The sequence below is a fragment of the Tenebrio molitor genome, chromosome 2 (assembly GCF_963966145.1).
Source record: "Tenebrio molitor chromosome 2, icTenMoli1.1, whole genome shotgun sequence".
NCBI lineage: Eukaryota > Metazoa > Arthropoda > Insecta > Coleoptera > Tenebrionidae > Tenebrio > Tenebrio molitor.
The window spans coordinates 25672461-25687439 of NC_091047.1; the positions used below are offsets into that span (position 1 = coordinate 25672461).

Here is a 14979-nt window from a genome sequence, read left to right on the forward strand (position 1 = left end):
AGAGCCATTATGAAGAAAAACTATATCCCTTCGGCAATTTTAGAAAAGATTAAAAATGATGTAAAGTTAGAATTGTCAATTAATTATTCTGACAATAATGAAGTTTCTAATAATTTACTCCAAAATTCTGTTGAACCGCAAAGTTTACAAAGTTTATCTAATCATAATGACTCTTTCTGTCCAATTATCGATGCACCAAACACCATACAAACAGACATACATAATTTAGACTTGAGTTATAATGATATACATGTTATTAATAAAATTTTTTACTACCATCAAAATTTTAAAGAACAAATTGAAGATGAATTTAATAGAACTCTGAACGAATTTGAACATATAGAACCATTTAATAGACCACTATTACCTAAACAACAAAGCTCCAAAAAATTCTTAGCAATGATTGAAATTTTAAATCAATTCATTTTACCTAAATTTGTAAATAACACCACAAGTTTTAAAAAATTACACAGTATTATATATAGTGGAGCTTTAACAATTATCAGATTAAATGGATCAAAAGAAATTGGCCAGACAAATAATATAAAAACGAAAGAATTACCAAAATGGGAACAAAGACTAAATAAACGTATTAATAATATCAGACGAGATTTAGGTAGAATAACTCAATATTTAAAGGGTATAAATTCTAATCATCTAAATAATTGTATTCAATCCATTTTAAATAACAACCGAATACATTGTTTAAAATATAATGAATATAATAAAACATTAATAGAAATCAAAGACACTTTATTACAGAAGTTACATATTTATTCTAAACGACTCAAAAGATATAAAAATAATAAACAACGGAAATTTGAAAACAAACTATTTAGAAATAATGAGAAGTTGTTTTACAAAAATTTAACAGATAATAAAACTCAAACTAATAATGGTACACCAAATATAAACGAAATTAAAGAATTCTGGTCAAACATATGGTCAAATGAAGTTAAATTTAATAATCAGGCAGAATGGATTCCTCATTTAGAAAATGATATACCAGATAGTAATAATCGACATCATATTCAAATTAGCCTTGAAATTTTAGTTAAAAATATTAATAGTTCACATAATTGGAAATCCCCTGGAGGTGACCAAATTCATAACTTTTGGTTAAAAAAATTTACTTGTATTCATAAATGCTTACTTGATCACTTTAACGGATTTATTAGGGAACCTAACACATTTCCAGAGTTTTTGGCCCATGGTATAACATATCTGAAACCAAAAGATTTCGATACTAAAAATCCATCAAAATATAGGCCAATCACATGTCTGCCTACAATTTATAAAATTATGACATCTTGCATTAAAGTAATAATTTACGACCATTGTCAAAAATTAAATATACTTAATGAAGAACAAAAAGGTTGTGTTAAAGAGTGTTTTGGTTGTAAAGAACAACTCATAATAGATACGGTAATAATGGAACAAGCTAGAAAAAATAATAGAAATATTTATACCGCATTCATAGACTACAAAAAAGCCTATGATTCAGTACCACATTCATGGTTAATTAAAATTCTTAAAATTTATAAAATTAATTTGGATTTGATTAACTTTTTATCTCATGTTATGACATTTTGGAGAACTACTTTAAATTTATCAATAAACAATACTAAATTAAAATTCGAGCCTATTCAAATTAAACGGGGGATTTATCAAGGAGATTCTTTAAGTCCTTTATGGTTTTGTCTAGCCATTAATCCTTTGACAAATCTATTAAATAGCACTGGATATGGTTTCAATATTAGACTTAATAATACCACACTATCCAAATTAAATCACCTTCTCTATATGGATGACATAAAACTTTATGCATCAAAAAAGAATCACATTTTATCTTTACTAACAATAACTGAAAATTTCTCAAATGATATTGGGATGAGTTTTGGTATTGATAAGTGTAAAATGCAATCAATATGTCGCGGTCATTACGAACATTTAGAATATATAACTCAAGAAGGAGAAATCATTAAAAATTTAAATAAAGGAGAATTTTATAAATATTTAGGTATTAATCAATCAAATCATATTCAACATTCAATTATAAAAGAAAATTTAGAAAAGCAATTTTATTTAAGAATTAAATCTATTTTAAAATCAAAATTAAACGGTAATAATTTAATTAAAGCAGTTAATACATATGCTGTTCCATTACTGACCTATTCTTTCGGTGTTATAAAATGGTCCAAAACTAATTTACAGAACATAAACATTAAAACTAGAGTTCTTTTTACCAAATTTAGTAAACACCATCCTAAATCTGCTATTGAAAGATTTAATTTACCACGCGAAAACGGTGGTAGGGGTTTTTCAAATCTAGAAATACTGCTAAAAAATCAAATTGCTTCACTAAAAAATTATTTCCTCAATAGAGCTCGTGATAACACCTTTTTCAATGCTTTGGTTTCAGCCGATAAAGGCTACATACCTTTAAATTTAAGTGATAATATAATTTCAGACATTGTTAAGCCAAATATACCTGACACAATAGCAAATATAAAACAGAAGTCTTTACATGGGAGATACTTTAAAGAACTGGAACAACCAGAAGTTAATATTCAGGCATCTCATGCATGGCTTAAGAAATCAAATATTCACCCTGAGACGGAGGGTTTTATATTTGCAATACAAGATCGTGTTATAAATACAAGAAATTATAAAAAACACATATGCGGTTTACAATCGATAATTGATAAATGTAGGATTTGCGGAACTGAAGGGGAAACAATTGAACACATTATTTCTTCTTGCACCGTTTTGGCTCAAAGCGAATATAAAAAACGACACGATATATTCGCTAAAATTATACACATGAATTTAGCTGTTAAATTCAATTTATTAAAGAATACACAACCACATTATAGTTATACACCAGAAAGTTGTTTGGAAAATGACAGTTACAAGTTATATTTTGATAGAACAATTTTAACTGACATTCATATTAAGCATAACAGACCAGACATTATTATTTTAAATAAACAACAAAAGCAAGCATATCTTTTAGATATAGCTGTTCCAAATTCACATAATATAACACAGACATATAACACAAAAATTAATAAATATTTAGAGCTGTCCGTTGCTATGAGAAATCTTTGGTGTTTAGAAAAAATTTCGATTTTACCACTTGTAATTTCAGCAACGGGAATAGTACCGCAATCTCTTTTTAAAAATTTAAAAATTCTGGATTTAGATAACACATTGGTAGTTGAAATTCAAAAAGGTATATTATTATACTCATGTCACATCGTGAGGAAGTTCCTTAACATTGACACAGAACATAATACACAACAAAGTCAAAATGCGGAGGCAAGACGCCGGTAATTATGTTGATAAGCACTGCACTATTACTTGATAGTAATATCCGTAATAGTGTATGTACTCCGGCAAAATTGCCGTGCCGCCGGGTGGAGGTGGGATACAGAAACAACATAGCCTAAAGGAATTACAAAACGAAAAATAAATACAATCAGAGCAAGTGCTCAAAGTGGCCCCCATTCATTTGCAAGCATAACCGTGCCCGCCGCAACAGACTCCGTTTAGAATTTGTAACCATTTCAGGTGTAATTGTAGCAAAAGCTTCCTGAATGCGACCCCTGAGTTGTTCTTCTGCATCAATAGTGTGCCTGTACACAACATTTTTAACGTGGCTACAAAGAAAGAGATCCAGAGGGTTTAAATCGGCGGACCGTGCAGGTCAGTTTCGTGGATCGTCACGACCTATCCATCGATCAGGATACTTTGATCCAAAATTTCTCTGTGGTGGTGCGCCATCGTGATGAAACCAGTCGTTAATAGGGAACACAAGTGGAATGTCTTCAAGCAAATTTGGAAGTTCTGCGTCCAAAAATCTGCATAAATGTCTCCCGTTAATCGTGCAGGAAATTCAAAAGGTCCTACCTAAAGAGGGAAGTTCCATGACATGTAAACTAATTTCTATTGCAGACATACCACACGATTCCCTAATAGACCAGCCCACAAATTTATGGAAAATCTTTCTTGAAATGCTCTTGGAAATAGAGCATGTGGATTTTCTTTCGTCCAGATGTGCCAATTATGCGCATTGAAGCATCTTTGTCTCCCGAAAGTCGATTCATTAGAAAACAAAATTGGAGAAACAAAATTTGGGGTGTTTTCTTCTAAATTTAAAAGCCATGTACAGAATTCCCATCTGGCAGGGTAATCTTCTGTGCAACTTCTCTAATGCTTTCGGTACCTTCTTTAAAGGCATCTAAAATAGCCTCTTCGTTTTCAACAGTGCGTACAGTCGGGGGAGCCCCACCAGTTTCCTTCCTATTTGGTAAAATGTGGCCTCTCTCGATGGTTCGTGCGATAGCACTCACAATCACTTTGTGATTGGGATGATTCCTGTTAGGAAAGCGTTGGGCATACATCCTTGCCGCTGCCTTAGCATTTTCCGTAAATTAACAACATTTCCACATAATCCGTGGCAGAATACGTAATTTAAAAGGCACAGGTGGTACTAAATCGATTTGAAGGAATTGGAACGAAATTTTGACACTGACGTTTCTCAAAAGTTTCATAGCCGACCAGTTTATTGAAAACGTAATAAAACCAATCACCTAGCAACAATGTTGAGAATTACACCTGGATGGCGTACAACGTTCTGATTTGTCGAATAAAAATGTTCTTATTTTGAATACCGTTCAAGCTACAAATTTTTTCTTTTGGAACTTTTATTTGTCTTCTGATGAGGATTTCTCCTTTTTTCTTTGGGACGCGAGTTCTGGGACCCCGTATATAAATTTGAGAATTAGTGGTATCATTCATTAAACAAGAAACGGTAATCATTTTGAACATCTAATTTGACAACAATATATTGTAAATTTTTGTTTGCTATTTATTATTATTAATCGCCTAATTAGACGTGTTTCTGCCTCACTTGGGCTATTTAAGTACTTTAATCATTTATTTTTATTGCTCTACCTAGACTGAATGGATTTTTCCAATAGATAAAAACCTTGAACGTTCAAGAAATAAAATATTTGAAGCATTTTCTTTTGAGGACTATCTTGTTTTTTACACGGATGTACTAAAATTAATTTCCTCTCTAATAATCTACCATTAAAAATTTTGACAATGTGCCCAGTATAATAATAATAATAATAATAATAATTTTTATTCAGAAAATACCCATAAATACACAGGTTTAACTTCGTCCATAAAAATACTAATTTTTGTTAACTACATACTTATAAAGTTAAATGTTTACTAATGCTAAAAAATTCATTGTAATTATATAATGGGTTGTTTATTAGAAAATTTTTAACAATCGCTAAAAATACTTTGGTTGGCTGCTCTCTTACTGTTCTTTCGATGGCGTTATAAAAATATGATCTATTATAAGTACTTCAAATTTTATTAAATCCTTAATTTTATTGAAATTGTAACAACTTGAAGCTGTATGTGGATTTTATGAAATTTTTCGCAAAATGCATATTTTAGTAAAAGAAACAAATGATTAAAGTTTGAAAAAAATGACCAACAATTTTTAGATTACTTATTTTTAGAAAAGATAAAATTATCAATATAAGATATGCTTTTTATTAAAGGTTATTTAAAATTTCTCAGTTGTGTTTTCACTAGTGTGTCCTAAATGTTTCGTAAAACGTCTAGAGTTTGTCAACGAAAAAATTATCGGCAGATAACCTAGCCGAATTATTGAGATGAGAGAGGTCGGGATGATCCTGTAGTCTTAGTGTGCCAACGGCTTTACGATGTTGGGACAGAAGATCTCAATGCATAACTTCACATTTTGAAGAAACCCGTGTGAGAACTTTGGCTCTAAGAGACAGATTATCCACACCCTGGGTGATTGGAAATGAGTGGACGGAAGATGTAGAACGACTAATCTCTATGTATATCATTCAAATTACATCTTTTGGACGATTCTTATCGTTCATTCTTTGTGCCTTCCATCACACTTGCAGACTAAATTGGTGCAACGAATTGAAAGCAAGAATGATACCATCACTAGTGTTCAGTAACAAGCCTCGTTTTTGTTTGTGGGTCTATGACGACTGAAGGAGGGCGCAGAGAATGGAGAAATACAGATTTTTTTGGGTGCAACATGCTACAGTAGCAGGTCATCTTTGGTCTTGTAAATAACTTAAACTTTCATAATTATAACCAATGTGTTGCAGTCTATTGTTCTTCCTTACCTTGAGGCATTTTTCAGCATTATAATGCACTCCCTATGCGACATGGGCACCAACACAGTTATTGGAAGAGGTTAATGTTGACATCCTTTCATAGCTTGCTCAGCTTCCCGAGTTATCCCTAATCGAATATACAGGATGTCTCAGAACTCGCGAATCAAACTTAAGAGTGCATTTTCCTTGATGGTAATGAAGGTAGGTAAAAAACGTTTAGAAAAATATTCAGGGTGCAACAGCTTTTTAGTTATGAATTAATCAAATTGACCAATAGAGCTCGATTTAATTTTCCCTTCACGAGAAAATTGAGTACCTTTCCTCAATTGCCAGGCAACGTGTAGTTCGTATGAATAATAAAATTATTTTCAATATTTATCTGGTTGACTTGTCGGAACAGACGTCAAAAGTGACATTGATAATTTGGGAGGTCCAGTTAAAATCTGGGGATATTTGAATTAATTAATTTGATGTTAGCTGGTTTCAAAATGAGAGAACCACCAAATCAATGTTCATTAGGTTAATTTACTTTTTTGGCAAATTTTTGGCATAAAGGGCATTAAAGGGCGAGAATTGCAAATTAGAAACAGAGCGCTTTATCGTAGAAAATAACTAGAATAGTTTGCACTTGTAGTTAGAAAAGTAACAAACCAAAGTAGAAAAGGAAAGGAGTCGGTAGAAAACACAGACAACAGGTTAACGGTGAAGCCAGGTAGTCGCAGAAAGCAGATGTGGGAGTGAGAGAGAGCGAATGAAGATTACTAATTAATTAGTACAGTTTTGGGGAATCAAACCAATGTAGAACAATTATTAGGAGTAGCAGATCCACGGAATTTAGATGCACGGCATGGCAATTGCCTAATAGCATTTCAAGCCCAATTTAGGTTTAAAAAAAAATGTTAATTTGTTTCAATTTTAATTCTGTTTGTTTCGTTTTTAATTCTGTTTCTTTCTTGTTGCTGAAACATTTTCATTCATTATTTATGTCTTGGAGTCTCGAGTTCGGGAAGCTACCGCCAGTGTCCGTCGTACTCAATTAGGTCTTGAGTCAAATGTCCACCAACTTCTTTTATTAAATGCATTTATTTATTTCTACCATTTGGTGGGACCAAGCACCACCATACACGATTATTTGTTAAATAAAATTTAAGTGAAGTGTGCTCAATCGTTTTAATTCTATTTTCTGAAAAACCTTCCGAAGGTACGGACTCTCGTTAGAACCTAATTAAGCTAAATGACAAACAAAACACAACGTAGGATCCATAAATATTTCTTTTCTCATTATTTTTGTTTTAAATTTTACCGCAAAAATATCCTCCGAGGGAAAGCGGCAACCAACAATACACCAAATAAGGGTGGAAAGTTTCATCGAGGAAAGGTCAAGGAAGTCGAAACGTTTCAATATGAAGAATAAATATTACCATGACACCTCGCAACTACAAAATAAGAATGAATTTATGGAAAAATATCATGTTACGGCCTCAGGCCGACGACAATCAAAATGATCTCAAGGAAAAGTAATTAGAAATATAAGAATGGGAACATCCTAGAAATCATGGTACTATTTTGGGTTCAACAGATATTTGGAAATGAAAATCGACTTTTCAATAAAATTCTATCGCAATGCATCGACCGACCGTATTTAACACAAGAATAGTGAGATATCACTTTCGTGATATTAATAGAAAGAACAAACATCGTCCTCGCCAGATCTTAACCCAACGGATTAGTATCTGATCGAATTTAGAGAGTGGAGGTTGTTTAAAGCCACGTAAAAGTTTGGAGTCTTCAGTTCGTCATTCAACAAAATGATGATGTTGATTTGATTTATATTTTTTCATATGTTTTATGTGCACTTGGTGAATTGTACCCACGTCTCTATTCAAAAGAAATCTGAATAACAAGTGTTCCAGATAACTTAATATTGATTATTTCATTCATCATCGTTTTCGACCAATCGTAAGGCTTTATTTTTTGGATTATAGTGACAATTCCACTCAGAAAATTTCAACCAATCAGCTTGTAGTGTTTTGAATCATTGGACCAATTAGGAACGAATTACACCGATAATTTAGCATGGTCCTAAAATTATTGAAAAATTTATCGGTTGTAATTCCACGAGAGCTGATCGATTTTTAACATGAAAGCTCTCCTAGGTAACAACGAGTGTCACTTTCACAGTATTAATTTCTCGACACCGGATGTGGAAGTAAATTATGTCAAAGTGACACGAGTGGTTACCTTTTGAGAGCTTGAGTGTTAAAACGCATCATTTCAAGAGCTAGAGTGTAATTCGGTTGATTATTTCATGAATTGAATAATACCATTTGACAACAGTATTTATTTTATTACTTTAGCAATAGGTTTGAAAACATCTGAGAAACCTACTTGACGAATAATTATCGAATTATCACTATAATCCAAAAAATAAAGCCTTACGATTGGTCGAATGAAATAATCGCTGTAATCATCGCCACCTTCCTAAAATTATCGCTGTAATTTTCTCCTCCTTCCTCGAATTTTGATAAATTCATTTTTGATCCACAGTAAAATTTTTGTTGTTTTCAACTAGGTTAACTAACGCTTTGAGAGTCATAAGAATACGAATAAATTAAAAAAAATTGTGTAAAATTTGAAAATGAAATTTTTATTTTACACAAAATACAATTTATGACTCAGGAAAAGTACGAGAACTGTCATTTTAGTTAATGTTAATTAGTTCAAATGTTCTTGCTTAAAGTAACAAGTGTGTCAAAATAAAAATTTCTTTAAGGAAAATTGGAAGGTAGTGCGATATTTGAATAGATTATTGCCTGAACCGAATTTAAAAATGAACGTAACACATGAATAAACACGGAGACCACCTAAATGCATTAATTGGTGTATGTATTAACATACACTAATTAATGCATTTAGGTGGTCTCCGTGTCGTTGCTAAGTAACAAAAGAGGAAGAGAGCATTTAGCGTTATAATAATGTGTTTCAATTCGTGATTAGTTAAAATTTCAAATTTGACAGGTGATGGAAATAATCTATATCATATCTACTCGCATATTATTGTCAATATTAGGTATATTTGCATTTCATCTCTTTTTTGAAACTTTAAGAACTAATCCCAGTTGAACCAAAAACATTTTCTTCATCAAAACTCAATTAAGAAACAAGTCATCAGGGCTGGCACTGCCTTGATACTCCCAACAAATTGCTGCTATATGTAGAATGCAAAAAAGAGACATTGTACTCGTACTTTTGTAATTTGACTTGAACACAATGTGATGTACAAACCCTTCATGATCCAAAGTGTCTTTAAGTCTTTGAAATAGTTACGAGTATTCCAAGAGTGAATCGGAATATTATATAATTTTTTATTTTTCACTTTAGTACCTATGCATGATAACTCTTAGGATACGAAATACGTAAACATGTTCATAACAATCGGGGAATAATAACAGGGCGTAATAAGATTAAGCGGGCGTAATGAATTCATAACGCCCTCATCAATTCATAATTGCAAAGATGCCAATTTTTTTTTTAAGAACACGTATAGTGAAAAATAAAATCTTGTATGCACCACGGCGTCACCGAATGATTCATCGTTCTCCGGGCGTAATCATCGTTGTAACGCCCTTGGTGCATAAATAGCTATTTTTTCACTACTAGTAATAAAGTCTAGCGTTATCACTTGTCATAGAACACTGTGAAGTTTCGTTTTTCTACGTTGGCCCAGTGACAGGCTGACAGGTAAATAATTTTTCACTTATAGTATCCCGATTCTATCCTAAAAGTTATTAATCGCCTGAGTCGAAGACGAGGGCATTATTTTGTCAGAAATGCAGGAAACTAAAATTTTCAGGATATGAATCTATGCAGAGGGATATTCGGCAAGGAAATCGCATGAATACATTAACAATCAGTGAACGACAAAAAATGTATCTAAAGTTTTTTAAAAATACATACCAAGACTGTAGAATTTTAACTCCTGAACAAATTGAACTTTTATTTATAAAAATGTAGTAATTTGAATAAAAAATTTGCAATTTGTTATACTGGAAATATTTTTCTTTCCACCTAGAGTTGTCAAAAATATTTCCGGAAATATTTTATGTATCCATGGTAATGACAATAAACGTAGCTTTCTCATTGGATAGTAGATTCATGAATGCGATTTTCATTATTAACCAGTGGTGAATAATGGAACAACCGTCACCTAGCAACGAAAGATTATCGTTTATTTCATAGGTGACATAGCACGATTTTCATAGCAACGGTAAAAGAAATGACAACTCGGATCGTCGCATCCAACAAAATAATTTTATTAATAAATTATTATCAGAAAAGGTTTTAACGTATCTATGTAGTAGTGAAAAAAATTGTATATACACCATAGTAGAGAAGTCCCTTGTAGCCTTCGCGCCTTACATCCCTCGGTGCGCCTCGAAATCTAATCTTGGCGCTCTGCCTATAATCATGATTCATGAACCTCTCTTCGTAGGTGTATAATATACTATTTCAGAATTAAGAAATAAGATTAAATTCGCCTTAACCTGCATTTCTTGTTATAATATTTGGAATTTCCTTCTTTTATTTATGAAAAGTGTATTATTTTCCTGGGGGTATCTCTGCATAACCTCAGAATAAAGTAATGACGGTTTCACATGTTTGCAAATTTTTTTGACATAACATAAAGCTCGCTTTAGAGAATCAACACCTACCGCGATGCCACTTATTCTGAATTATACTAAAGTGTTTAGTCGACCGGGAGAACGCTATGCTCAATGTTGCTTTGCGTCGAGAGTACCCTTTGGTGGTGGAGGTGTGATGATATGGGGGGGGGGCATTTTTTTGGCGTTTTATTGTGTTAATGAGTCCCGAAGTAGCCGCTCAAGCTGTTGCTCTACATAATGATGGACGCAGCATCCGATATATCGCTAACTTGCTTGGTATTCCTAGAAGGACGGTATCTGATGCGATACCGCAAAATTAACCAGACACGAGATTTTTCAGAAAAATATCGATAACAAAAATTTTAATAAAAATAATTGCATTAATAATGATTAATTATAAACATTTTGTACAAAATAAATTAAAATTCGATTTTATATGTACTAAACACAAAAAATCTTTGTTTAAAAAATTAAAAAACGAGGAAAAAGAATATTAAGAAAACTGCGAAAGAAAAAGCTTCAATATCGAATATTTCCTCCTCGAGCTTCAATGACAGCTCTTAGTCGTCGCGGCATATTTGTTATCAAAACGCAAAACCCCAGTCTCATCATCTCCCACTCATGCAGTAGCGCCTGTTCCAGCTGAACTACTGTATGGAACTCGCTATAGTTCTGTCTAATGCTTCTGCTTAGATTATCCCATAGATGCTCAATGGGGTTTAATTCAGAGCTCATGGGTGGCCACCGTAACATCTGAATACCAACATCGTGAAGATACTGACGTGTGATCTGGGCTATGTGCGTATGGTCATTCATTAAGAGAAAATTTACTCTTACAAAATAATGGCGCAAAAGGTACCACATGCTCTTCTAGACACTCACGGATGTACCTGTCAGCATTGATGCTACCTAATGCTCAATCCAACGTCAAGCGTATTTAGGTTATCTACTTGACATGTTGGACATTAGTAACCAGTTAACATAAAGTACGTAAAAACGTTACACTATAAATTTTTTGAAAAATTTACATAACTACGACGTTTTGGTGTTCTAGATTTTCATGAATTCGATTGTACGTCCCAATTGTTTATCTTATCTGTATAGTAAAATAGGGGTTTCCACTATATATAAGGTAAGATCGAAAAACCACCAGTTATTCGTTCAGTTTTACAGTGCACCTAATCATGATTAAATCAATCATTTTTGCATTAATTCATGTTGCACTCATTCCGCAAATATGCAGTCATGGCATGATGTTGGTGCCACCAAAAAGGAGTTCCTTGTGGAGATTAAATAAGACTGCCCCAGTTAACTACAACGATAATCAAAATTTTTGCGGTGGCGCAAGTGTAAGTATTTTAAGTCGTCAAGTTCTAATTTAATAAATCTAATTAATAAAAATTTTAGATCCAATGGGGGCAATTCGGGGGGAAATGTGGCCCTTGTGGAGACGTATACAGCGATCCTCATCCACAGGACAACGAAAACACTGGGAAATATGGACAGGGAATTGTTGTGGCTGAGTATACAGCTGGAAGTGAGATCGACGTCCAAGTCCTTTTGACCATTTAGGATTTTTTAAATACAGGTAGTTTTTGACCGTTGCCGATTTTTTTCTATTTCATTTCTTTTAGTTTGTGCGTTTTGAAAGATCCAAATGCACCAGAACTCGACGAAAATTGTTTCGTACCACTGACATTTTCTGATGGTTCGGCTAAATACAACGTTCAGAAGAGGGACAAAATGGTCTACAATAAAATAAAATTACCCAAAACAATCAGTTGTGACAGATGTGTGTTGCGGTGGCACTATACTGCAGGTATTTTTATTTTGTATTTTTTGAGTGTTGTTGTTATGTCTTATTGTTTCAGATAAAAATTGGGGAGTCTGTGAAAATGGGACGTCGGGGTTCGGATGTGGCCCTCAACAAACTTTTAGATCTTGTTCTGACATTAGAATAGTCGATGTTTATTATGGCCGGTTGCACCAACGTGAGTTAAATTTAACTACAGATTAAAATATACAAAAACATTGTTATAACAATAGGTAACTAAAGTAACGAAGCATTTTAACCTACAGTTAACTTTAACTGGCGTTGGTGCAACCGGCCCTGAGTCTTGCTCACGAAAATTTAGTACCGTCGGATATATCCAAGATGGTCTTGCGGTAATTTTTAATAATTGATGTATTTTTTAGTGTGCTACTTTTATTAATATTTTGATATTAAAATATTTTTCAGTTGAAATTTTTATTGGACTTTTAATATTGCGCAGTGCTTATCAAGAAGTTCGCATTTCGCTGCTTGTCGAAAGATTAAAAACACATTTGACATAGAAAACCGGATATGGAGTTGTGTTAAATTTATCGAAAAGAGATATAAAAACAATTGTGTGGACATTTTTGGAAGAAAGTTGGGAAAAGAGTACACCAAGGTTGTCACCTCATTTAGTACGAAATTTCGAAAATTGGTTCAAAATACATAGATCTCATAATAAAATCATTGCGATTTTACAATGTTTAAAGCTAAATTTTCTAGTCGTACTCTCGTGTCAAATAGTATATTATAAACGAAGGTGAAGAAGTTCATGATTATAGCCAGAACGCCAAAATTATAAGGCTATAAGGGACTTCTTCACCGTGGTTTATATACTATTTTTTCCACTACTAGATACGTTAAAACCCTTTCGGATAATAATTATTAATTAAATTATTTTGTCCGATGCGACGATCCGAGTTCTCATTTTTCAACGGTTGCTATGAAAATTGTCTACGTTAACCAATGAAATCAACGAGAATCTTTCGTTGCTAGGTGACGGCTGTTCATTATTCACCTAGGTTAATAATGAAAATTATTATTAACCTTGGGAGAGAAATTCTACTTCTGGGGTCGGTTCGAGAGTCAATAATGAAGCCTTCTGAGACTAGTAGTGGAAAAAATAAATTACTCCCTAGAATTCGAACTTTTAGGGAAATAACGTTTTTCATGTTGTGTGTAACTAGAATTTTCAAAAGTAATTTTGAATGCCTAAGGTTGGTTACTTTCAATTGAGAGATTAAATCCAAATAAAACCAAAATTGATTGTGAAACGAAAAATCATTTATCACTTAGCGAGAAATGAGTCATTTGCAACTGTTACAATTAATTTGCTGTCTTACATTTTTCGGATATCTTTTGTTTGTCACCAGAAACCACATAGCCTCCAACCTAACCAAATTTGTGGCAACCTAGTAACGAATATCCCTAAATCCTAGGGAGTAATTTATTTTTGACACGAGAGTACATTTGCTACACAGCCAAGTTGAAATTAATTTTTTTGTACAACTAGGTACGAGGGAGAATTGATAATGATAAGTTTCTAGCCTAGTGTGAAACGAAACTACATATTTGCGAAATAATTAGGTCGATTCTGTATCCCATATCGCTAGCTAACTAAATATATCGCTAAAACAAAGTTGATCGTTACAGTTGAAGTTACAGAATCGACCTAAATACAGTGCTTTTTTTTAACGCTGGCCATAGGAATTTACATGCTAAAAAGTTTAAGGCCTGTTAATGAGCTTTTTAGTAGGAATTTTTAAGTGAAATTTAGTAGGATATTAGATTAGTATTTTATAAATCAATTTCAGTTCGGTCCATCGTACAAAACAAAATAATCACGGAATTAGAGCAAAAATAGGTTTATTAAATTTACCACGTGGCTTGCCAAATAGGCTGACGTAATGTAAACTCAACAAACATCAAACAGTAATAATTTTCAATGGACACCTTTTCAAATAAAGAAATGATTGAATGGGATAGACTTTGAAAAATGTGCAGTTTCATTTGATAAACATAGGAAATCATAATTACATCAAAATAAATAAAATGCTCCTTCAACAATATTAATAGTTATTTTTGTATTAAGTGCGCAAAATGAGTGTTTTTTCGAATGTCTTTTTTGTCTCGACCTGCGGTCTCGACAAAAAATTTGACATTCTCAAGCGCCATTAAAACACGAATTGCGCACGAAATACAAACAACATTTTTTCTACAGCAGTCAAAAAAAGAACTAGATTTATGAAAATAAAATTATTATAATTGAGAAATAACATCAAAATATAAAGTTATCATGAAATAGTATATTGTTATA

The 14979-nt window shown here is 32.7% G+C and overlaps 1 pseudogene; it reads left to right on the top strand.

The window, feature by feature from the left end:
• The first annotated feature begins 5598 nt into the window (after positions 1–5598).
• LOC138124598 (uncharacterized) lies at positions 5599–12955 on the top strand (annotated as a pseudogene).
• Positions 12956–14979: the final 2024 nt, after the last annotated feature.